At 23.2% G+C, this 26,336-nt stretch overlaps 1 protein-coding gene across 1 annotated transcript in view; it reads left to right on the forward strand.

Annotated features, from left to right (window-relative positions):
* Nucleotides 1-26,336, forward strand: part of LOC122504694 (lachesin-like) — a 280,358-nt gene that overhangs the window by 65,570 nt on the left and 188,452 nt on the right. Inside the window, exon 2 of the mRNA XM_043615904.1 lies at nucleotides 17,316-17,519. The gene's annotated coding sequence lies outside the window, so the exon portion shown is untranslated. The remainder of the gene's footprint in view (nucleotides 1-17,315; nucleotides 17,520-26,336) is intronic.

The raw sequence follows: 26,336 nt of genomic DNA on the forward strand, positions 1-26,336 counted from the left end.
TAAATACGAAGATTATCAATTAGTATAGTTAATTTTTGAAAATAATTTAATAGTTCTCAAATTTATAGAAACGAAATTGATTGAAAATTAATAAAATTGAATTGCGGAAATTTAGAGAAATGTTTGTGATTTGGAAAAGTATCTATTCGAGCTTTTCCGAATACAATCGGAAGGGGGATGAGGGGGAGGGGAGGGGGTATATAGGAATTGGTCCGGGAGAATTGCAGTTTCGTTTGGTTTACTGAGCGTTTATTCCACAAAAGTGCGAGCGTCGCTTGCAGTTTCCCAAAAGTGCTATTAGTAAACCCACAAAGTGCTTCGAATTGTCGCAAGAGGCAATTGTTGGAAACGAAACTTGGACGATCACGATAACACATGGTTTCCCAGAACACTGCAATTTTCCCTATTTACTAAATCTGTGCGCGCGAGGGACCAAAATAAAGTAAACATCACTTCATTAACTGAAACCTCCTACTTTAAGAATAGTTATTGCTAATATTAATATTATTCATACTATTAATATTATTATTAATATATTATTAATATTGTTGAATTCATATATTAATGTTGCATCGCAACAAGTTCGATAGGATTTTTATTAATATATATTCACAGAAAAACTGTCATCTTCAATGATTTTAAATTCAAACGAAGGAATAATAATTTTCAAGAATTCTAGATAAAAGAAAGTATATGGTGAAATTAGTGAAACGTCGCGCATATATTTCCACGAAAAATTGATAATAACCTATTTCCTTTTTAAATGTACATGAATTGTCGTATTATCAATTTTTTAAAATCCTCTTATGCACTTGAATGAAATTATATAAATGTCTTGTTAAAATTCGAGGGAACACATTTATTTCGCTGCAATAATTAATTGATAAATTCATTTTTCATATTTAATGAAAATTTAAAATGATTTTATAATATTCTCATTATTCTGTTTTCAATTAATATTAATAAAATTCTGACATTCTAGTCACTTGTTAATTTTATATTCTGACATTTTATTTCATAACTGAATACGACCGGGGGAAGATAATGCAATTTTTTTCACATAATGTATTCTTATTTAAATATATAATTGTTTCATTAGATTTTTCATTATTTCATTAGATTTTTCATTATTTTATTAGATTTTTCATTATTTTATTACATTGAATTATTTCATAAGATTATATTTAGTAATAATTTCATTAAATTATTATTATTAACACAGTTATTTTACAGATATCATATTGAGACAAAAAAACGTATCAAAACATTGCAACAATTTCGATACGCTTTTTGTCTTTTTTTTGTATCTTTAGAAAAACTGTGGCATTAGATTAAATTTATTTATTTAATTTAGATTGAAACTTTATAAATGAAATTAAAAAGAGAATTTTCTTTATTTTCGTATTTTTGGGTATAGAAATTATTTTGATGAATTTATGTATGCAATGCGGTGGATGTGTGATAAATTAGTATGGACATAATAACTATAATATCTCAGTGATCTGTATTATGTTTGACGAATATCAAATATCTATTGGGTGTTGTATATGATCTAATAATCGGTATTTCCCTCCGAGGGCATTGCAGACCTCTAGAATTTCTAATATCCTAATTTTCGAAATTCTTGGGGCTAAAAATATTTAACATTGAACGGACATATTATAAACGTCTACTTCAAAGTAAATATTTCTTTTTTTATGGATGAAAAGAAACATTCCTTTGGCGCAGTTATTTTATGTGCGGGTGAAAAAGGAGGGGTAAAAAAAGAATATAAATATATATATATACTGGTGTTTATATAAAGCATTTTCATATATACTACATTTTAAACTATGTACATAAGCAGGTTTGCAATTTTAACTCTAGAATTTGCATTTTACTGCATCGTACAACCGCTTTCTCTTTTCCATTCACCAACACTGTGAATAAATTGTAAACAACTATATAGACAAACAAAAAACAAGATACTGGCAATGGTTTTTATTTTTTTTTCGCGTTGATTGCAATTGGTAAAATTTTTTTTTCTTTCTTTTGGGACTGAATTGAGATATTGAGAATGAATTTTTTTTTTGACATAACACAGTATTATATTGATATTAAGTGAATTTCTATTATCAAATTCAATAATATTAATACCTCATGTAAGTTAGTGTTTTAGAATATTGTCTGATTATAACTGTCTTCTACTACTGCAGGGTTGCCTCAAAAAATTAATTTTTGTTTTTCCCTAACCTATCCCTGATTTCCAGACAAAATTTTGTCTTTTTCCCTGACCCTGATATGAATATTCTGATTCACTCTAAAAATTATTAGATACTCAAAAAAATATTCTATTACATTTATTTAAAAATTTCTTTAATTGTAAAATTATTCGAAAACACCAAGAACTTCTTTTTTAAATAAATATTGTAACTATAAATTCAAATTTTCAAAAATTTTAATTTGAAACCTTTTCAAAATTCAATTATTTCTAAAAATTCAAGTTTTTATGCTTTTAATATTCAATTATAATTTAAAATTCTAACTTAAATTTATTTTTTAGTCAATTTAGTTTTATTAGAAAATTTCAATTTTTTATCATTTTATTTAAAATTTTATTAAAAATAATTGTAATTCTGCGACAAGTTTTTTTATTTATGAAAATAATTGAATTCTTGCAAATAATTTTATTAAAAATTTCTTCAAAGAATTGAATTGCTATGAAGAATTTTATTTGTGAAAATAATAATTAAATTCCGGAGAAAAATACTATTCTTTATGAAAATAATTAATTTCTTGTGAAGAATTTTATTTAAATTTTTTTAAATAATGGAATTTCTCAGAATTTTTAAACAAATTTTAAAAAATAATTGAATTCGATCGAGAAATTTTATTAAAAAATTGAGAATAATAGAAATCTGACGAAAAATTTTATTAACATTTTTTAAATAATTAAATTGATTCAAAGAATTTTATTTTTTACGAAAATAATTGAATTGTTTCGAAGATTTATACAAACATTTTTGACAATAATTGTATTCGCAGGAAGAATGTCATATTTTACGAAAATAATTGTATTCTATGATGTATTTTATTATAATTTTTCAAATTTATAAAGTATTTTATATAAATTTTTTTAAATAATTGAATTATCAAGAAAAATTTTATTTTTTATGAAAATAATTGACTTCTTGCAAAGAATTTTATTTAAATTTTTCGAAATAATCGAATTTTTCAGAATATTTTTCAATTCTCTGAATATATTTGAATTCTTTTGAGAAACTTCATTAAAAAATTCAAAATAATGGGTTGGAAGAAATTTATAAAAAATTGCGAAATAATTGAATTCCTGTGAAATTGTTATTAAAATTTTGTTTAAATAATAATTAAATTCTTTTGGAAAACTTTATTAAAATAGTAAATGATAAAAATTATTATAAATTGAGGAAAACTTTTGAAAATAATTGAAATTTTAACAAGCATTTTATTAAATTTTTTGGAAATAATTGAATTTTGGAGAAGAATTTTATTACTTATAAAGATAATTAAAATTTTAATGAGATTTTTTTTTAATTTTTGAATTATGTAATAAAATTCTTAGCAAAAATTCAATTCTGTTTAAAAATTTTTTTAAATTCCTGTCAAAATTTCAATTACCTTTATAAATAATAAAATTCTTCTTCGAAATTCAATTATTTTCATAAATAGTAAAACTCATCGCAGAATTTCAATTATTTTTAATCAAATTTTAAGAAACATTCAAATATACAATAAATTATTTTTTGTTTTTAAATTATTGAATTCTAGTAGAATTTTATAATAAAAATTGATTCAATAAAAATTGATTTAAAAATAAATTTAAGTTAAAAACAAATGAATTTGAACATTCTCAAAAGACTATTTTAAAAATTAATAAAAATAATGGAATATAGAAAAATTTTAGTTAACACTAAAAAAAATTTAATTTTGAAGAAGTTACAAATTATTGCAGAAATTCAATTGTTTTCAAGAGTAAAACAATCCTTCGCAGAATTTTAATTATGTTAAAAAATAGTAAAATTCTTCTTAGGAATTCAATTCTTTTCATGAATAATAAAACTCAATGCAGAATTTCAATTATTTTTAATACAATTTCAATCGAATTTCTCGGAAAATGTAATTATTCTTAAAAAATTTATTAAAAATCGTCGAAAGAATTCAATTATTGAAAAATATGTTGGTAAAATTCTTTATCTGAATTTTGAATTTTAAGAAACATTCAATTGTTCAATAAATTATTTATTTTTGTATTTAAATGATTGAATTCTAGTAGAATTTTTTAATAAAAATTGATTTAAAAATAAATTTCAGTTAAAATTTAAGATAATAATAGAATATTAAAGACAATATAGCGTGAATTTTTAGAAATAATTGAATTTAGAAAATAAGTTTTTTGAAAACGTGTAATTGAATTTTTTTTATATTATTTGCAGTTTTTATTCTCTAATATAATATTTAATTGAAGAATGAATAATTAAAATTTTGTAAAATTGAATATTGTAAAGAAATGGATTTTGAAAATTGTAGAAGAATTTTTTTGAAAATTAATTAATTTAAAGAAAAGTTTTAGTGGAAAATTCTTAAAAATAATAATTGAATTGAAATGATAAAAATAATTTTGAAGAAGTACAATATTCTTATAATATAAAATAATGATTTTATCAATATGCCATTTTTAATTAACTATAATAATAAATTAAGGGGTTATATACAGTCAGGCGGTCGAAAAAATGCAGTTTTTCAGGATTTTTTTTTAAAAAGGAATATTAACTTATTAAAGCGAAAGTTTTCCTATAATGTTTTACATCTTTTAAAGTTTTAAAAAATATATTTCATTTGTAAAAATATTATTTTTTTTTGGCCTCTGTAGCTTATCTCCCAAAGATCCACGAAAAAAAAGTGCCCCGCGGTGAACAAGATAACAATTGATAGAATCATCTGAGATCAAAAAGTTAAATAGATTCTGTTAGTGTATGAGAAAATGTAGTCTTTGATCGTTGGAATTAAAAAAATATCACTTTTTGACAAAATGGCAGCCAAAGAAAAAAAAAGTTCATTTTTATGAAGAAAAAAATCGTCTTCAAAATAATGTTGATTAAAATTATAATTTTCATTTTATTTAAAAAACTAACGATCAAGGACAGCAAAAAGTAGTTGTTAAGCTTGTGTGAAAATTAGAGCTAAATCGGTTCAGCGGTTTTTGAGAAATCGTGTTCACCGACTTGAAAAACATAGTTTTGAGAAAAGCGAGTTTAAAGACGCTGCACCTGCTCTATACCCCATGGCGCGCCTTTCTAGTTTTGTCTGCAACTTCGAAAATATTTCTCGAATCTTAATAAAATTTTTTTTCACAACAGGCAAATATATATACTTTAAGAAAATGCAAAAAAAAAATAATCGATTTTTTAAAAATCGTGACTGTATATAACCCCTTAAATGTTCTTTCATTCATTCACTTTTTCTGTCCCTCACACTCTGAAGTTGTCAGAATTTTTTTTACTTCTTTTCATTAAAAGACTAAAATTTTGTTAAATTTGTTGAATTATAAAATTGTTAAACAATTGTGATTAAGAAATAGAAAATTTATTTATTTTGCATTATTTATTTATTTTTGTTTATGAATCACAATTTTTTTAACAAAATTATTATTTTCTTTTAGAAAAAGAAGAAAAATATTTGCACAATTCCTATTTTTAATCTTATTTTTGGAACAGGATTTTCCACAGGAATTAAGACATTCAAAAATTTCAAATTCAAACCTTTTTTGACCGAGAGATAAAATCATCATTTTATATTATTAGAATATTGTTACTGTAACTTTATCAAAATTATTTTCATCACTTTAATTCAATTATTATTTTCTAGAATTTTAAATTATCTTGTTATGAAAATAATAATTGAATTCGTTAAAAAAAATATATTATTTATGAAAATAATTGAATTTCTGTGAAATTTTTATTATTTATAAAAATAATTGGGATTTTTACGAGAATTTTTCTTCAAATTTTGAACATAGTTGAATTTTATTTTTTTAAATAATTGAATTTGTGCAATTATTATGAGGTCATCAATTATTTATAATTTCTCCAAAATTGAATTTTTTTAGTGTTTTCAAAAAAAAAATTTTAATTAAAATCATTCTACTGGAATTCTTTAGAATTTTAGTAGAATTCCTATAGAATGATTCTAGTGAAATTCTATAGAACTTTTTCCGCTGGTTTAGTAGCGTCTGACTAAATCGCTTTTCCTACTGATAGTAAAAACAAAAATTAAACATAATTCCATCTGATTAAAATTGACTTACACTACTGAAAGGATAGCTATAAATTTGATATAATAATATATGACTGTAAGCGTCTGTCACTACTGAAACTACAATAAATTATTAATATCTTTACTAAACCTCTCGAAAAATGATTAAACACAATTCTCTCTCAATCGATATAAAGAACAATTTCCCAAAAATAAAAATAGAAAATGAAAATAAAAATAAAAATGCGTGAATACGCAAATAGAGAAGAAAAATTAATGGACAGTGAAAATGAGGAAATTCAAAACACGAACCCCAGAGAGAGAGAGAGATGAAGGGGGTGTGTAGGCCATCGTTCATGATTCTTGATCCAAGCGGAAGTTGACGCTACACTGTATATGCTAATATGTAACTTGGTGGCCTCATGTTGCTTCTAAAGCCCTCCTGTTTATTGTACCGTCGAGACCTTTTCGTTGCCCTATACATCACACCAAGGTGGTGGGCACCTGAATGGATTGTCCAGAATGTTTTGTAATGATGCACAATGCTAAAGCCAAACACACCAATATACAGATGACGCATCCGTACGCCCATATCAATGTAGATTCATATGGCGCGCCAGGATTCGGTTCAAAGGATTCGATGCCAATAGAGAGCATTAAATTATCGTGTTCCAATCCACATAACACACACGTAAACTCAAACCTCAAACCACAACGAAATCCGTCTCAGTCCATATATACATCTATATATGTCTGTATGATCAACTATTACGTCTCGTGCACGAAATCGTGTGTTGTATATACTTGGAAGATAAGATGATTTGATTAGCTAATAATTATGATTATCGATCATCAATTCATTATGTCAAGTCTACAATAAATGGGACCGTAATTTTCTCTCCTCGGAGATTATTATTATTATTATTATTATTATTATTATTCTATTATCTTGTATGATGTTCGAGAAAAATAATTTTACTCCAAACTTAATGTTTGGATTTGTTTTAGGAAAAAAAAAATGTTTGGTTGTAAGAACATGAAGCAAATTTTTGGTTACACATGCCAAATATTCGGTACACTGAGAAAAAAATGCTATCGAATCAATGACAAATTTTTGTGTCGCAATAAACGCTAAAAACTTTTTTAAATTATTTATTTGTCATGTAAATAAAATAAAAATATAATAACAAAAAATTTGATAACAAAATATTTTGACAAAATCACTTGCAGTGCTTTCGTAAAATATAACTTAGTCCTTTCACAGAATACAAAAAAATGTTCTACAAGGATTTTAAAACTCAATAACTAACTTTCAGTTCAATTTAAAATTTAAAATTTAGCTAAATTTCAGTTGACTTTAGTAGCAATTTAGTTAAATGAAAATTTCGAAAAACGAAAATTTATTAACAAAGAAATGTAGTCAAGTAAAAATTTTTATCCAATTAACATCGGAAAAGAAATTTATTTAAAAAAATATAATCAAGTAAAAATGTTGGTTAAATAAAACTTCGTTTAAGGACGCTTTGATTTATTAATAATTCAATTAAATGACAATTCGGTAAAATCTTCTGCGGAGAGCAAATTTAGATATTTTGACAAAAGCAAATTTATATGAAAAATAATAATTTCAATTTAAATTGGTAATTTCATTACCATCTCATAATAATAATTTCAGTTTAATAAAAATTTTGTCAAGCGCTGATTTATTTTCAACAAAAATTCAGCCAAATAAAAAGTCTAATTAAATAAAAATTCGAATAAAGAGACATTTTTTTAGTAAAAGAATTTAGCTGAAAAAATATTTGTCTGAATACAAATAGAACGAAGACAAAATTCCAAAAATAATTTTTTGGTCAAATAAATATTCTGTCAAGAGATGATTAATTTTCAAGAAAAGCTTTGCCAAATAAAAAGTCTAGTTAAATAAAAATTTGAATGAAGGGAAATTTTTCAGTAAAAGAATTAAGCTGAAAAAATATTTAGCTGAATACAAGTAGAACAAAGACAAAATTTCAAAAATAATTTTAGTCAAATAAAAAATCTGTCAAGAGCTAATTTATTTTCAACAAAAATTTAGCCAAGTCTATGAAAATGATTGAATACAAATTTCTAAGGCAAAATTTACTTGTAAATAAAGTAAGACAAATAAAAATTTGGTTGAATGCATATTCTAACAAATGGTTAAATTTTCAAGAATAATATTAGTCAAATAGAAATTTAGTGAAAGGTAAATTTCTTTTTATAAAATAAACCAAATATAAAAATTTAATTTAATAAAAATTCGTACTACAAAAACAAATAGGCAAAATAATTTAGCCAAATAAAAATCAATCAAAAGTAAATTTTGTTATTAAAAAAAATTTGATTTAATAAAAATTCGAAAAAAAATTAGTCAAATAAAAAATCGGTCAAGAGCAAATTTTTTTATTTAAAAAAATATTTGGCCTCAAGGAAATTTTGATTAAATAAAAATTCGGTGAAAGGCGAATTTACTTTTTAAAAACTTAAGCGCTAAACAAAAATTTTATTAAATAAGAATGTGTTTGAATACAAATTCCAATCAAGACAAATTTATTTTTAAAAATAGTTTAGAGAAATAAAAATTCGATTAATGGCAAATTTATATTTAAAAGTTGTATAATATAAAAGAATTGTTTATTTAAAAAATCTGTCAGAGGCAAAATTTGCAAAAGAATTTAGTCTTTACATTAAAAAAATTAACGACATAAAAATTTGGCTACTAAAAAATTCAAACAAGAAAAAATTTATTCAAGTAAAAAAATTGAGTAAAATAGAAATTTGGCTGAATAAAAATTTCGTCAGTAGTAAAATTTAATCGTAGATTAAAATTTTAATTAAAATATTTATTTTTATTTAAATTTTAATTGAAATTTTTATTTTTATTTAAATTTTAATTAAAATTTTTATTTTTATTTAAATTTTAATTTCGATTTAAATTTTGACCGAATGTGGAAATAGCAAAATAGAACAATTTTCACGCCCCCGCTAATAAAACAAAGGGCCAAAACCCTTTTCATGATGCTTAATTTGCAACAATGTAAAATTTGAAATGCTTTTTAATTTTGTCTTAAGTTTCAAAACGAATTTATAATATTACTATAGTTTCAAGTGGATTCAACTGCATTCAAGCGAGATCCAAAATTTATGTACACCTAAATTTAGTGGTGGTTAACCCCCCTTTGCATTCTGTCGGAAACATGTTCCATCAGAAGTCTAGATAATGAATATGTATATTGCAGTTTCTGTTAATTTATTAAAATTGTATATATAATTAATTTTTTCTCCAATAAAACTTCTTTCAAATATTCAAAAAATGACGTGTTTTAAAATTACCATCAAATCGTGCATATAATAAAACTATAAATAATGCAATTGCAATAATTATGAAACTTAAAATATTATTTATTGAACTAAATATAAAATAGCAAATATTAATTGGACATTTATTTTTTTTAAATAAATATTTTTGTGACTGACAATATAATTAGTATACTCACTTTGCCTTGTTCTCTCTATTTTTCCTCCTGATGATCTGTAATAGAAAATAGAAACAAATTATTGTGAATATACAAATTTCAATGAAAATAAAAAACATCTGTCTTTTTACATTATTATAAATTGTACACGAGATTTATCATTTTAGACATTTTCTCATGAGAATTTAAGGCAGAATCAGCTTATAACTTTCGTGCGTGGAACTTTAATAGAAGGATTAAGACTCAAGCTCCTTTTCGTCTAAAACGGAAATTTAAAAAATTAGGTCGGCAACAACGCTTGTGTAGCGCGTTAAAAAAAAATTTTACTCATTCAATAACTAAAATGTTAAGTATCAGAAAAAAAAATTTTTTTTCCCCATTAACAGATTATCTTTCAAACTAAATTTTCATATCATACACTAACAGCATACTAGAGGTATAATACTACAAAAGGAATTTAAAAAAAAGGACGAGTATAAAATATTTACCACTTCGACAGTAATCTGTAACTCAATTTTATTTTATCACTGAAAAAAATGTATTCAATTCAAAAAAGCCGTTACTTTTCTTTTTCTATTATCAAATAAATATTTATTTCTGTCAATCATTTTTATTTGAGTCTATTATTTTTTTAGTTTCTACTTTTTTATTTTTCATATTTTATTTACTTATTATTTCTCTACTTTTTTCACTTCTTATTTATTTTTTGTCTTTATTTCTTATTTATAATTTTCGTAATTTTCATTCTTTATATATAATTTTTGTATTTTACATTTCTCGTTTATAATTTTTGTATTTTTTTCATTTATATTTAGGTTTTTTTCTATTATTTTTATATTTCAGTCAATTAAATCGTCAGGGTTGCCACAAAACTTTAATTTTCTCTTTCGCTGATTCTTTCCTGATTTCCAGACAGAATTTTGACTTTTTTCCTGATCCTAAAAAACTTCTGATTCACTATAAAAATTATTAGATACTCAGAAAAATGTTTGAATACATTTATTTGACACTTTCTTTAATTGTAAAATTAAAAATTATTCGAAAATATCAATATAGTTTTATTTAAAATAAATATTTAATCATTATTTTTCCATATAGGAATGAAGATTTTTAAAATTTCAAATTGAAACCTTTTAAAATTCACAAACTTAAAAGAAAATTATTAACTGTAACTTCTTCAAAATTATTTTCATCATTTCAATTCAATGATTATTTTCTAGAATTTTAAACTAATATTCTTCTTTAAATCAATTATTTTTAATAATTTTTGAAAAAGTTCTCTGAGAATTTTCAAATCTGAATTCGACAGAAATATTATTAATTCAAAATATTGAAAGTTTCAGATTTTCAAAGATTTTAATTTAAAATCTTTTCAAAATTCGATTATTTCTAAAAATTGCAAGTATTTGTAACTTCTCCAAAATTCAATAATTTTTCAAAAATTTTTAACTAAACTTCTTCTCTAAATCAATTATTTTTAATAATTAAATAATTATCTAATAATTAAATATAGGATTAAGAAATTTAACTCTAATTTTCAAAAAAATTAAATTCGACACAATTATTAATTAAAAGTATCTAAAATTCAGATTTTCAAACATTTTACTTTAAAACCTTTTCAAAATTCAATTATTTCTAAAAATTTGCTATTATTTGTAATTTTTCCGAAACTCAATTAGTTTTTAAAAGTTTTTAATTAAAATTCTTCTCTAAATCAATTATTTTTAATAATTAAATATATAGATATTAAAAAATGCAACTAACTTCAAAAGATTATGAATTAAAATTTTTCATAAAACTAAGTTTCTTAAAAGGGACCATTCAAGTATTACTAAAGCATTTAAGGGGGAGGGGGGGTCTAGCTATTGCTTATTTCCATTAGAAAAAATGGCGCTAATGCATATAAAAAATCTTACATGGGGGAGGGGGGGTGTCTAAAAACCTGAAAAATATGCTTACGTAATACTTGAATGGCCCCAAATTGTTAATTGAATTCATTCAAAATACAGATTTTCTAAAATTTTAAATGGAAATCTTTTGAAATTCAATTATTCATGAAAAATAGAAAACCAATTCTTATAAAATTAAGTAATTTTTGAAATTTCTAAGTAAAATTATAAATTAAATACCTAATTTATAAATTATTTATTATTTTAAATAAATTATTGTTAAAAATAGAAAAAGTTTAAGGTTTTCTATTAAAAATTCTTGGTTAATTTGAAAATTGATAAGGCAAACAAATAAAAAGACACAAAAATTCAGATTTTTGTTACGTATTTTATAAAAATTTAATTTTTTTTCCAGTATTTTTAATAAAATTTCATGATTTTTCCCTGATTTCCCTAACTTGTTGCAGCCTTAATCGAATTTGCTTTAAATACTGAAATTATAATACCTAATATTTAATCAATTAATATCTATAAAAAATATTTCCGTAAATTTCTGCTTAATATTTATATTTTGTTCTGAATAATTTCCATAGAATGTTCATGTCCCTAAAGTTTCGAACGTTCAATTGAACGACGATATTTTTATTACTTCTTTTAATCCGAATTTTATTTTCAAAATATTGTTTTTATAATTAAAAAATATTTTTTTAGCTAAATAAATAATTATTTACAATATTTTTCCTTTTCAGTCTATTAATTTTTAAAAATATTAGAGCACAAAAAAATATTTCGTTCATTTGAACGTTCGAAACTTTAGGTAAATGAATGTTCACTAGATTTTATGCAGAATCATTCCAGTGAAATTCTATAAAAATTTGTCACAGGTGTGGCAATAAAAATTGAAAATAATAATCATATTGAATTTGATAATTATCATAATTCTTTTTCCTTGTTTTTTTTTATCATGCCGGGTTTTATAAAAAAATTATTATTAATATTTTATCATTAATGATAATAGTAATAATAAAAATAATAATTAGATTGTTACAAAAAATTCAGTAATAATAATATTATTTTAATTTCAATTCTTTTTTCTTATTATTATTACATTATTAGCTATTACTTTTATTATTAATATTATTATTTTTGTTATTAGTATTATTATCATTACTATTAATACTATATTTTTTTTGTTCAAACCAACTTTATTAATTATTTTGAATTTTGAAATTCTTGATATGAGGTCTGAGACTTAAATAAATAAATAAAATAGATAAATATTTAGACCTTTTTATGAAAACATTATTATTAATATTATCATTAATAATAATATTACTACTATACTGACAATAATAATAATAATAAAAACAAGAAAAAGAAAAAACAAGGAAATAGAATTGAAATTAAAAAAAGATCGATGATCATTATAGAGAGAAAAAAAGAAAAAAAGAAAGAGAGAGAGAGAGAGAATCATATCAGAAATTCTTTACTTTAATTCACGTAAAATCGTACAAATGATGCGAGAGCATGAGAAATGCATACTCAAGCGCTAATTACACCGTAAGTGCTGGGTAATCAGGTTTTTAGGAAATAAAAAAAAATGTCGCGCGGTTTTCTCGCGCTCTCATGCATCGTCACGGACTCGTTGAAAGTTTCATTTTTCATTTCTTGTGCGTTTTTTCTATTTTTTTTCCCCCCTTTTTTTTAACAAGCCCCAATGCTCGTTGTGTGTCCTCCTCTGTAAATAAAAAGAAAAAGCAAGAGAAGTAAAAGACGCGTTTTCATACAAACGGCAGAAGCGGCGCGGCGCGCACACGATGGAAATCTAATGCTTAATACGATATTTTTCTCTACGGCACTTGCCCGGGCTTATGAGAATAATATGCACCGAGCAGAAGGATTTAATCCGCATGAAACACGATGGCAGCAAGGATTAGCCACTGCAATGAGATTCAAGTACAACTCTCGCGCGACGCGTTATGTATATACATAAGCAAGTAGAGAAATTTGTTTTTCCTTCTTTTCTCTTTTTAAAAATATTGTATACATAGAAAAAAAGCATTCACACATTTTTCAAATACAAATCGAATAATATAAACTTATAAACACACCTGAGGCTTTTCTAAAATCTCAGCTTTAGTTACATAGATTGACTGAATTTTATTCTGTTTTGTGTATTTAATAGGATTAGTGACATTCGTCTTTGCTGTACGCACATTACTCTTTGCGCAGTCTCTCTCTCTCTCTCTCTCTCTCTCTCTCTCTCTCTCTCTCTCTCTCTCTCTCTCTCTCTCTCTCTCTCTCTCTCTCTCTCTCTCCTCTCTCTCTCTCTCTCTCTCTCTCTCTCTCTCTCTCTCTCTCTCTCTCTCTCTCTCTCTCTCTCTCTCTCTCTCTCTCTCTCTCTCTCTCTCTCTCTCTCTCTCTCTCTCTCTCTCTCTCTCTCTCTCTCTCTCTCTCTCTCTCTTTATCAAAATTTATGGTTTACTAAAAAAAATTAAACGATGAAAAAAGAAAAAATTGTATTCGATATGAATTTTATTCTGAAAAATATAATCGCAGAAAATAGAAAAATTTTTTATATCTGATTTCAAGTTCTGGAAAATATTCTACACTGAAAAAAATCAATCTTAATCAGAGTTGTGACCAAAATTTTATTTTGCCTTTCCCTGACTTTACAGACCTAATTATTACTTATTTTTCCCTGAATTTACTCTCAAGTATTTTTAAAAATTTCTGTAAAATTTTTAATTATTTTTAATGAAATTTCAGAAAATTTTAATTATGTCAAAAATTTCCATTTACTTTTTTTTTATAAATATTCAATTATTGTTAAAGTAGAAATGAAATTATTTAAAAACCTAATTTTTTTTTAATTTCAAATAAAACGTTTAGAAACTTTAATTTGAAAAAAAAATTAAGTTTAAATCTTTTTAAAATTAACTAAGTAAAAATTTTAACTGTAACTCTTTCAAAATGAAATTATTTTTTGCAGTTTTGCAGAAAAAAGTAAAAATTTCTATATAAACTGATTTTTAGAATTATAGAAAATTTGCTACACTGAAAAAAAATTCAATTTTAATTAGGATTGTGATAAAAATTTTATTTTTTTTTCTCCTAACTTTTCCAGATGTAATTTTTACATTTTTTCTTATCTTTCCCTGAAATATTTTCAAAAATGTTTAAAAACTTCTTAAAAAAAATCAATTACTTTTTCATAGAATTTCAGAAAATTTCAATTATTTCCAAAATTTAAAACCACTTTTTTTAGAAATTTTCAATTATCTTTAAACAATAGAAATGTAAGGAATGACGTAATTTTAATTTTATTCTTGATTCTTCCCTAAAATATTCTAAAAAATTTTAGTAAAATTCTTTAAAAATTCAATAAATTTTGAACCCAAGGCCACAATATAAAAAATTTTATTTGACAAAAATTAAGGTCCTGAAAACATTCTACGTTAATAAATTTTAATGAAATTTCAGAAAATTTTAATTATGTCAAAAATTTCCATTTACTTTTTTTTTATAAATATTCAATTATTGTTAAAGTAGAAATGAAATTATTTAAAAACCTAATTTTTTTTTAATTTCAAATAAAACGTTTAGAAACTTTAATTTGAAAAAAAAATTAAGTTTAAATCTTTTTAAAATTAACTAAGTAAAAATTTTAACTGTAACTCTTTCAAAATGAAATTATTTTTTGCAGTTTTGTAGAAAAAAGTAAAAATTTCTATACAAACTGATTTTTAGAATTAAAAAATTTTTCTACACTGAAAAAAATTCAATTTTAATCAGGGTTGTGACGAAATTTTTAATTTGTCTTTCCCTGACTTTCCAGACTTAATTTATACTTTTTTTTTAAAAATATTTTAGAGAAGATTCGAATCTTCTCTAAAATATTTTTTAAAATTTTAATGTAATTCTTAAAAAATTCAAACATTTTTAATAGAATATTTTAAAAAATTTCAATTATTCCAAGTATTTTAAACTCCTTTTTTTTAGAAATTTTTAATTATCTTTTAACAATAGAAATGTTAAAAATGAAGTAATTTTTATTTTTTTCCTGATTCTTTCCTTAAATATTCTTAAAAATTTTAATACAATTCTTTAAAAATTCAATAATTTTCAATGAAATTTCAGACAATTTCAATTACTTTTTTTATAAATATTTAATTGTCTTTAAACAATAGAAATAAAATAATTTAAAAAACTAATTTTTTTAGAATTTCAAATAAAACGTTTGGAAACTTTAATTTAAAAAAGTTTTGAGTCAAATGTTTTTAAAATCTATTGAAATTCTCTAACAAATTTAATTATTTTTATTAAATTGTCACAAAATGTATTAAATAAAATGAAAATATTATTCATTAAAATTGTTTTAAAAATTCAAGAACAATAATTGACTTAAAATTTCTCAGAAACTTAATTTCTTCAAAATTTGAAATAAAATTATTTAAAACTGAAATAATGTTCTAAATAAGTATTGAATTATTAATTTTTTTCTTGAATTGAAATTTTAAAAAATGTTAGTTTAAAACCTTCTGGAATTCAATTATCCTTTGAAAATTGTAAATTTCTACAATTAAAATCTCTTCTAAGTTCATTATAATTAATAACATAAAGAAAGTTATATTAGAATTTACATAAATATTTTAAATACACAATATTTTTATTACTTACAGAAATTTGAATTGAATTAAATTGAAATTAAACTAAAATTTCTATTCTCTTAAGTTTATAAATAGGTTGAAGCAAATTAACATTATTATTCGACTTAAATAAAAATTAATCATCTTAAAATTAAATAAAAGTTATTCAACTTGAATACAAATTTTTCCATGTAAATAAAAAGTTATTTGATATAAATTTAACATTGTTTGCAAAAAAAAGAAATTTGAGAAAAAAAGAGAAAAATCTTTTTCAGCCAAAGTAAAATGAAGAAAATAAATTTTTTCTCTCCAATTCAGAATGCTTAAAGAATCCTTTTTTAACTGAAAAATTCTCAAAGTCTTATTTTGAAAAAGGGATTAATTGACGTGCTTTCATTGGTGTGCAATAACTTTTAGAATCTTTTGAAGAGAGAGATAGAGTGAGAAATGCTCTGAATTCATTTCATTATCATCGATATTCGATTCTTATTCAAGGGGAACTTTCGTCATATATTTGCACCTCATTAAATAAATATTCAGAAAACTAAGAAGTGAAACCTTTTCTTTTTTTTGGCAAATTTTCAAAAAGCTAGATTCTTTTCACTTAAAAAAATGTAAATGTTACTTTCTAAATTTAAATAAGTTAAAAATAACTAATTATTAGTAAAAATTCACTTTTGGCTTATGTCAAAATAACCAAAATTTTTAGTAACTAAATCAATTAGTCAAATTTGACTAATTTTTTCTATTAATAATTAGTTATTTTCTACTAATTATTAGTTATTTTTTTATTAATAGTTAGTAATTTTCTACTAATAATTAGTAATTTTTTATTTATAATTAATAATAATTTAACTACTTTCGTATTTATTTATTTATATTTACTAATAATTAGTAATTTTCTACTAATGACTAACCGTAATTCAGATTTAGAGGTGTAAAGAAAAAAGAAGTAATTTTCCGTACCATAATTACTAAAAAGTTAACTAAATTCAATTTTTTCTTTGCAGAAATCGTTAAAGAACGTGAGTGAAGTCAAAAAAAGAAAAGAAGAGAAAAAAGAGAAGAAGAGTGTTGGAAAGACGAATGGCTGGAGACACGTGAGTCCGAGAGGAAGAGAGAGAGAGAGAGAGAGGAAGTGGTTTAGAAGCGCACCGAGAAAAAGAGTCCAAAAAAAAGAAGAAGAAGGCACAAGAGTTAAAACCGGATGACAAGTGAGTGGTTGCAGCATAAGCTGAAAGACAACTAAACGAATTTAACACCTGAAAAATTTAATTTTCCCTCTTTTCTTCTTTATGCAGTATACATAATTTATATTCTATTTTTTATTCTTAATTTTTAGCCATTGTTTTTCAATAACTAATAACAATAATCGCTCATCAAATAAACTATAAATAATCGTAATCCAATAACATTTAATTAATTTAAATGGAAATTATTTGATTCAAGTAAATATTTAGTTGATAATAGACAAGTAATCGGTTATTTGAATCAAATGATTTTTTTCCATATTCGTCACAGAACTTACTCAATTAAATTACTTAACCAAATAAAATTTGTTTGAACGAACTAATATTTATTTGAACGATCAAAAATTTTCTGAATAATTTATTCGAGATAAATAAAATTTCCTACAATCGAAGATCATTGTTACATGAACTAAATAAATTTTACTGCAATCAAAGATTAATTTATTTCAACCAAATAAAATTTGTTATAACTAACTAAGATTCATTTAAAACATACAAAATTTCCTGGAGCCAAAGAATAATTCATTTGAAGCAAATAAAATTTTCTGCAATCAAAGAATAATTTATTTGAACCAAATAAAATTTTTTGCAGCAAAGAATAATTCATTCAAGTCAAATAAAATTTTCTGCAGTCAAACATTAAATTACTTGAACCAAAGAAAATTTTCTACAATCGAAGATTAATTTACTAGAACTAAATAAAATTTGTTTCATTGAACTAAAATTTATTTAAACGATACAAAATTCCCCGAAGCAAAAAAAAAATAATTTATTCGAGTCAAAAAAATTTCCTGCATTCAGAAGTTAATTTACTAGAATCAAATAAAATCTTTTGCAATCCAAGATTAATTTACTTGAACCAAATAAAATTTGTTACAACTAACTAAAATTTATTTGAACGATACAAAATTTCCTAGAGTCAAAGAATAATTTCTTCGAGTCAAATAAAATTTTTTAGAGCCAAAGAATAATTTATTTGAAGTGGATAAAATTTCCTGCAATCAAAAAATAATTTACTTTAACCAAATAAAATTTCCTGCAGCCAAAGAATAATTTATCTGAACCAAATAAAATTTTGTGCAGCCAAGGAATAATTTATTCGTGTCACATAAAATTTCCCGCAATCAAAGATTAATTTACTTGAATCAAATAAAATTTTCTATAATCAAAAAAACAATTTATTTGATATATAAATAAAATGTTCTCCAATTAAAGATTAATTTACTTGAATCAAATAAAATTTTCCGCAGCCAAAGAATAATTTATTCGAACCAAATAAAATTTCCTTGAGCAAAAGAATAATTTATTTGAAGCAAATAAAATTTCCTGCAATCAAAGAATAATTTATTTGAATCAAATCAAATTTCCTGCAGCCGAAGAATAATTTATATCTGAACCAAATCAAATTTCTTGCATCCAAAGAATAATTTATCTAAACCAAATAAAATTTTCTGCAGATAAAGGAATAATTTATTCGATCAATTTACTTGATCCAAGTAAAATTTTCTGCAATCAAAGATTAATTTACTTGAACCAAATAAAATTTTAAGCAGCCACAGAATAATTTATTCGAACCAAATAAAATTTCCTTGCAGTCAAAGTATAATTTATTCGAACCAAATGAAATTTCCTGCAGTCAAAGTATAATTTATTCGAACCAAATAGAATTGTCTGCAGCCAAAGAATAATTCATTTGAACCAAATATAATTTATTTCATACAGATAAATAATTTACCAGCCTCTCGGTTAAATATTTCTTCGAGTTTAATCATAATAAAACATTATTTTTATCTCAGAATTTTCAGACATTCTTCTTCTATACCTAATAATAAAAAATAATTTTTCATCATTTTTTTCAAACCGTAATTAGTGGTATAAAAAAATAGACCGTAAAAATCGTCAGACATCAAAAATTAATTACTAGAATTTTTCTCTGATTTCTCTCGTTAAAAATTTTGTTTTAATTAAAAATTTCCCCCCCCCCAAAAAAAATGAATAGAGAAATATAATATTTGAATATCTCCGAGGGAAATAATAATGAAGAATAGTTTGTTGGATACAAATGACGTATCTTTCAATGAAGAGGTTTTGCTATTATAATGCAGAGAAACGTGAATTCAGGGGTTTCTGTTTGGAAGTGTTAGAAACCTAACGTAACTATTAGAAACTGAGTTTGAAAGCGAACACACCCACACTCACACACACAGACACAAATTCAAACTCGCGATAGTACCCCCAAACGCCGTTGCATTGTAAGTGAATGCAAGCCACGAGGCCAGACAGCGAGCCAATCATTCCGGCATTGTTAAGCCAGGATACGAACCCATTTATAGAGAATCTATACATTATGGCTTATCAAACAATAATTCGGTAAGCTTCCAGGCGCCATTCGAGAAAGGATGCTCTGTGTGTGTGTGGGTGTTTACACGTACACAAATATAGAGAGAGAGAGGATAGTATATACACATACAAATGTGGTGTACACGCCTCGGACTATGGTTCCACTGAATTTAATGATCCCAGCGTCCGCGCAAGGAACAAAAGCCATTGCAAGTCCAAAATAACCATCTTATTCAAGTATAAATTCCGGACGTGAAGATTAACGATAGCCACTTTCATTCTATCACTTAATTGGCTGTGATCGTTCAAACGTCTCAAACTAAAATTTAAATGGTCCGTCAAAATTGCGCATTGAAAATATTTGTCAAGCTAAAGGAAGAAGATAAGTGGATAATCCTGATTTATATCCGAATAGTTCTGATATGAAACATTTAGAATTTCCAGACAATTGTCTCCTTAAAATCTATTTTGGTTTCGTGAAAATAAAAATGTAAAAAAATGTATTTTTAAAAATAATTTACACTTTCATTTCTACTTTCATTTTCACATTCACTTTCATTTCTACTTTCATTTTCAGATTCACCTTCATTTCTACTTTTATTTTCACATTCACTTTCATTTCTACATTCATTGTCATTTATACTTTCATTTCCATTTTCATTTCCACTATCATTTTCATTGTCATTTATACTTTCATTTCCATTTTCATTTCCACTTTCATTTTCATTTTCACTTATCATTTCTACTTTCATTTTCAGATTCACTTTCATTTCTACTTTTATTTTCACATTCACTTTTATTTCCATTTTCATTTATAATTTCTACTTTCATTTCCATTTTCATTTCCACTTTCATTTTCATTTTCACTTATCATTTCTCCTTTCATTTTCACACTCACTCTCATTTATACTTTTTTCACTTTCATTTTCATTTCTACTTTCATTTTCACTTTCATTTTCACTTTTATTTCCATTTTTATTAGATTTTTAACTTTATTTTTATTCTATTAACTTCATTCCTTTATTTTGTCCTCAAAGATTAGGTACTTATGTAATTTCATTTCCAGTTTCATTGATTTTATTTTTTCAGAAAAATGAAAACCTTTACTCAAAAAATTCTTACTTTGACTCAAAAAATATTTACATTCATTTAAAAAATTCTCACTTTTACTCAAAAAAATTTGACTTCACTCAAAAATGTCAAGTTTTAGTCCAAACATTTCGCTTTCTCTAAAAATTCTTACTTTCACTTTCACTCAAAAAATTTTTACATTTCTTAAAAGAATTCTCACTTTCACTAAAAAATTGTTGATTTCACTCAAAAATAATATTCACATTCAGTCGAAAAAAAATTTCACGTTCCCTAAAAAATTCTTATTTTCACTTTTACTCAAAAAAAAGTCACTTTCAAATTCACTAAGAAAACTTTCACATTCATTTGAACAATTCTCACTTTTACTAAAAAAAAAAATTTGACGTCACTAAAAAAAATTTAGTTTGAGTAAAAAAATTTCGCTTTCCCTAAAAAATTCTTATTTTTATTTTCATTCAAAAAATTGTCACATTCCTTAAAAGAATTCTCACTTTCACTAAAAAATTGTTTACTTCATTCAAAAAATTATCACTTTCACTCAAAAAAGAATTCGACTTCACTCAAAAAAGTTCAGTTTCAGTCAAAAAATTTCGTTTTCCCTAAAAAATTCTTACTTTCACTTTCACTAATAAAAATTTTCACATTCCTTAAAAGAATTCTCACTTTCACTAAAAAATTGTTGATTTCACTCGAAAATAATATTCACATTCACTCAAAAAAATTTCACTTACCCTAAAAAATTATTATTTTTACTTTTACTCAAAAACTTTCTCATTCCTTAAAAAAATTCTCACTTTCACTAAAAAAATGTTGACTTAGCTCAAAAAATTATCACTTTCACTCCAAAAAGAATTCGACTTTATTAAAAATAGTTCAGTTTCAGTCAAAAAATAATAAATAATATTTTTTTCTAATAATAATAATAATAATAATTATTATTATTATTTTTCCACAGGAATTAAGATTTTAAAAAATCTTAAATTTCAAATTCTTTGAGATTTAATAATTTATATAAGAAATTGCTACTGTAACTTCTTCAAAATGATTTTCAAAATTTCAATTCAATTATTTTCTACAATTTTTAACTAAAATTCTTCTCTAATTCAATTATTTTCAATCATTTTTTAGAAAGTTTCTTAAGAATTTAGTTAATGAAAGTAAGAATAAAAATAAAAGTAAAAATGAAAATAAAAATAAAAATGAAAATGAAAGTAGAAATTATAAATGAAAATGAAAATGGAAATGGAAATGGAAATGAAAATGAAAATGAAAATGAAAATGAAAATGAAAATGAAAATGAAAATGAAAATGAAAATGAAAATGAAAATGAAAATGAAAATGAAAATGAAAATGAAAATGAAAATGAAAATGAAAATGAAAGTGAAAATGAAATTACATAATTAACATCCATGAAATTTTGTGCAATTGTCGAGCATAATTTTTTCATTTCAAGAAAAATTTCACCTACAGAATAAACAAAAAAATGTCACTTTCAAATTCACTCAAAAAACTTTTTCATTCCTTAAAAAAATTCTCACTTTCACTAAAAAATTTTTGACTTTACTCAAAAAATTATCACATTCACTCCAAAAAGAATTCGACTTTACTCAAAAAAGTTCAGTTTGAGTAAAAAAATTTCGCTTTCCCTAAAAAATTCTTACTTTCACTTTCAGTAAAAAAATTTTCACATTTCTTAAAAGAAATTTACTTTCACTTTCACTAAAAAATTGTTGATTTCACTCAAAAAATAATATTCACATTTACTCAAAAAAATTTCACTTTCACTAAAAAATTATTATTTTTACTTTTACTCAAAAAACTTTCTCATTCCTTAAAAAAATTCTCACTTTCACTCCAAAAAGAATTCGACTTTATTGAAAATAGTTCAGTTTCAGTCAAAAAATTTCGCTTTCCCTAAAAATTCTTATTTTTATTTTCACTCAAAAAATTGTCGCTTTCACATTCACTCAAAAAATTTTCATATTCCTTAGAAGAATTCTCACATTCACTAAAAAATTGTTGACTTCACTCAAAAAATGTTCACATTCACTCAAAGCATTTTACTTTTCTTAAAAACTTCTTATTTTCAATGAAAAAATTTTCACTTTCACTTTCACTTAAATATATTTAAATTTAATAAAAAAAATTCTCACTGTCACTCAAAAAATATTTACTTTTACTCAAATTTTTTTTACTGAAAGTAAACATTTTTAAGTAAAAATGAAAATTTTGTGAGTGAGTGTTTGTGAGAATTTTTGGAGACATTTAAAATGAGAATATTTTAAGTTAAAGTTAACTTTTGTTAATATAGTGAAATTTCTACCTGTTCTACTTTCCCCGTGAAGTAAAAAGAAAAAGAAATGAAAAATAAAATATGAATTTTCGTTTATATGAAAAAATAACAAGACAATTGTATAATCGATTTTCGTTTTGTAAAAATGTGTCGCTTTATGCTCTTTTCTCAAGGCGCTAAAAATTTTTCACAGGATTTACGCATTTTAGAGAAAACTGTCGACTACTAGTACTTTAGACGATAATACCTTCCTTCTCTATATAGGCATTTTATGGGAGAGAAACGCGATTGAATGATCGATTTTCACTTATCGATTCAATATTTTTTACGCCTCCTCCTTCTCTATATAGTTCTTCGATATAACTTTTAGTTGAAATTCACAAAGAAAAAAAAATTTTTGATATTGACTTTAATTTGATAGGAACAAATGAATAGTCTTTTACCCCCTTAGATGATAGGTATAATTAATTAAATTAAATTCCCTCAAAATAAAATAAAAAAAGTAAAAAAAATTTTTTTTGAAGTAAATAATTGAAAAAATATAAAAATAAATAAAATTCGAAAAAATAAAAAAAATATTTTAAAATCGACTGAATATTAAATATGTATATGTATATAAAAGAAAATATAAAAAGACTTAAAAAAAATTGACTGCATATTTAATATATCTGTATACATTTATTTTTTGTTGCATAGAGGAGAAATTGAGTGAGCGATATATTATATATATATATATAGAAAAAAAGTAAATTTCTTTTTTATAGACTTTGTAAAATGTGAAGCGTATGTACCGCGTGTAATATTTAAAAAAAGGTGAGAAACAAGAAGAAAAAGAAATTTTCTAGGATATATTCCGACAACATATTCGCTTTAATATTAACGCTCGTGAAATATACTGGCGATAATAATTTTACAACGCTGATGGGATTGATCCCCTATTCGATATTGGTTGACACTTCTCGCCTCAGCTCGTGGCTGAAGTTTTTCCGAGATATTTTCTCGGACGCAACATTGAAGATAAAATAAAAAAGAAAAGTGTTTTTATCAATTTTCATGTTTCACAATAGCCGTCACTTTATTTTTTGCGCAAAATACTTTATCGGTTTCCAGTGGCGTTGGTATATATAATAATTGCGCACACGCGCCTCCTTTTTTTTTTAGTATACATTTCATACATTTCATAATGTACAGTATATACTAACGGCATTTTAAAGTATTCATTTTTATGATACATTTGATTTTATACACACACACACACAAATGGTGAGAAGTGCGTTCTTTGAGAGCGACTATAATATTTTGTAAAAAAGACAAGGTTTATGGAGAGAGTTCCGGTTTTTGCTAAACTCGAACTGTGAGCTCAATTTAACCTAACCAATCGGATTGAAATTCTCTTCTGAATTTTGAAAAAGGGGATAAAAAATGTAGAAATTTTTTCACTCTTGAAAATTCTTCTTTGTTACTTTAGTGATTAGGGTAAATGTCCTAATTTAGAAACGTTTATCAATTCTAATCAGATAAACTCTCTATAAAAATTTGAATTACAGTAAAACCTGTCGGAATGAAACTCAATTTGAAAATTTTTTTTTACAGTGAAAAAGTTAAATTTTCCAGGTTTCTAAGACAAAAATTATTCGAAAACATCAATAACTTCATTTTTAAATAAATATTTAATCATTATTTTTTTATAGGAATTAAGATATTCAAAAAATTTAAATTCAATAACATATAAGAATATTATTATAAAACATGAAAATATCTTTCTTCATGTTTTATAATAATTAAAACCTGCTACTTTGTTACTGTAACTTCTTCAAAAATTATATTCATCATTACGATTATTCATTTCTGGAATTTTCAACCAAAATTCTTCTCAATTTTTTAAAAATAATTTCGGAAAAAGTTCTTTTTGAATTTTCAAATTTTTGAATTTACAATTTATTTTTACGAAATTTTGATTATTCTGACATTCTTGAATTAAATATATTAGAAATTCAAAACTTCAAATAGTTAAAAAAAATTTCTATTAAACTTATTAAGAAAAATTAATTCTATAGAATTCTTAATTAAAAGTATAAAAAGTTCCAATTTTCAAATATTTTAATTTGAAATTCATTTCTAAATCAATATTTATTAGAAAATTCTACGACAATTCAATTATTTAAATGTAAAAATAAATATTTTATTTAACAATTAAATGTTTCTTAAAATTGGATTTTCATAAAGAATTTTATCAACAAATTTTTAAATAATTGAATTCTCTTGACAAATTTTAATAAAATTATTAAGAATAATTGAATTTTTCGATAAATTTGATGAAAATTGTATTAAAAATAATTGAAATTCTGCCAAGAATTTTATTAAAAGTTTTGAAAATAATTGAATTTTGGAAAAAATTTTTATTATTTATAATGATAATTGAAATTTTGACAAGAATATTTGTAAATTTTTAAACATAATTGAATTTCTGCGAAGAAAATTATTAAAATTATTTTGAAAAAAATTGAATTGTTACGCAAAGAATTGCATTAAAATTTTTGAAAATAATTTTATTCTTTAAAGAAATTTAATTAAAAATTTATTGAAAATAATACTTAAATTTTAATAAATAAATTGTAGCAAAGTTTATTAAAATAATTAAATTTCTTTGATGAATTTTAATACAATTTTTAAGAATAATAACTTTTTACGAGGAATTACATTAAAATTGTATTAAAAATAATTGAAATTCTGAGAAGAATTGTACTACTTTTGAAAATAATTGAATTTCAGCCATCATTTGTAATTGCTTCAAAATTCAATTTGTTATAGTATTTTTAACTAAAATTCTTCTATAAATCCAATATTTTTAATAAAACTAGTTTAATATATATTAAAAAATTTAACTAATTTCAGAAGAATTTTAGATTTAAAATTGTTTTTTAAATCGTACGTTTTTTTATATTTCTAATTAAATTGATTTAAAATGGAAATTGTACAAAATTTTAAATCAAAATCTTAGCTCATCTATTTATGAAAATTGTAAACGCAATTCTCCTAAAATTGAATTAATTTTG

The sequence above is a fragment of the Leptopilina heterotoma genome, unplaced genomic scaffold (genome assembly GCF_015476425.1).
Source record: "Leptopilina heterotoma isolate Lh14 unplaced genomic scaffold, ASM1547642v1 Lhet_31, whole genome shotgun sequence".
NCBI classification, from domain to species: domain Eukaryota; kingdom Metazoa; phylum Arthropoda; class Insecta; order Hymenoptera; family Figitidae; genus Leptopilina; species Leptopilina heterotoma.